The sequence below is a fragment of the Coregonus clupeaformis genome, unplaced genomic scaffold (assembly GCF_020615455.1).
Source record: "Coregonus clupeaformis isolate EN_2021a unplaced genomic scaffold, ASM2061545v1 scaf2803, whole genome shotgun sequence".
Classification (NCBI taxonomy): domain Eukaryota; kingdom Metazoa; phylum Chordata; class Actinopteri; order Salmoniformes; family Salmonidae; genus Coregonus; species Coregonus clupeaformis.
Genome location: NW_025536257.1, coordinates 6,266 through 7,633, shown reverse-complemented (window position 1 = coordinate 7,633; position 1,368 = coordinate 6,266). Strand labels below are relative to the sequence as shown.

At 38.9% G+C, this 1,368-nt stretch overlaps 1 long non-coding RNA gene across 1 annotated transcript; it reads right to left on the bottom strand.

The window, feature by feature from the left end:
• LOC123489158 lies at positions 1-1,030 on the bottom strand. The gene is made up of 3 exons (XR_006660468.1): positions 994-1,030; positions 233-547; positions 1-46 (listed from the first exon to the last, which is right to left on the bottom strand). It is a non-coding gene; the product is annotated as an uncharacterized LOC123489158 (long non-coding RNA).
• Between the last annotated feature and the right edge of the window lie 338 nt (positions 1,031-1,368).

Here is a 1,368-nt window from a genome sequence, read left to right as displayed (position 1 = left end):
GGGATGTCTCCCTGCTCCAGTGAGCTCTGTTGGCAGGTCTTGTTCACTGTTGGAGGAACGTGAGCCAAATTAGAGGAAAAATATCTATAGTTGTTCAGCAATGAAACATTCATGGCATATGGGGGATTGTTCTTCCCTGGGAAAAGAATAACAACAGCTGGGGTTTACTTTCAAACTTTTAGATAAAGTGATACGATACAATCTTTAAACCCATCAGAAGTGTAGTGCTTACCTCCATGAAAACATTTATTTTGGGCAACATTGTCCCAATTTTGACCACTAGTTCCAACTTGTGATGCGCAGATCTTGATGAAACGGTCAAGTCAACATTTTGTTAGACATTTCAGAGATAACATGAACAATTGTACATGAGACAGTGCTTCCAGATATTGCAATCCCAGTTGGTCCTTCTGAGGTATGTAAAAAATCTGGTGTGTGAGTACTCACATGAAAGGTATCCATGATTCTAGATTAAGCCAATCCTCTATGTGATAACCATCCGATGGGTCAGCAATGGAATGATTGCAGGCTACTTTATGTCTTGGGCCTTTATGAATCATTGAAATACAAGTAATATTGTGAATTTGTAATGCATAACTGCCATGGTAATATGGAATATTCCATCAATGAGCGTTCCAGTGGCCATGCTGTTTTTGGACTATGAGACCCTGGGCTATATACTATGATGAGCAAATAACATGCATATATTTTGCATTACCCATTGAACGAGTCAGTGTCAACTGATTATTCGCAAAAATAGCAACTTTATATTCCTTCCTGGACACTGACTCGTGCAATGCGTAATGCATAATCTATGCTTGTTATTGTCTCATCATAGTATATAGCCGAGGGTCTCATAGTCCAAAAACAGCAATGGCCATTGGAATGCTCATTCAAAACAACTAACTTTTTATGATTAATCACTTGACTTGAGTATTTTGAGTTCGGAACTAAAACATTAAAAGTAGGCTATATCTTGACGCATATGCTTACCTTGGACAAGCGTATCCAAAAGGCCTATCCAGTCGTGGCGTGAAGATACCGTTAGGCAGATAAAACCGCAGGACCGTTTGAGAAACGCTCGGTATTGTGAATCTGTCACACTGACGTAAAAGCACATTCAAAATGTATAACTCACATAGTTGAATGTCCTGCAAGCCAATCAGAATCGAGTTTAAAACAATAACGTGGGTTCCGTGGAACGTCACAAACATATTAGGACACTAGCGTCACAGATTACAGTCAGTGAACATGGGTTAAATAGAATAACTTTGTTTTTCCCCAGAGGAAACTTCAGGGAAATCTTATTTGGCTATATGTATATGCACATCGTATTGAATTGAGATTACATTTACTGCAACACTGAAA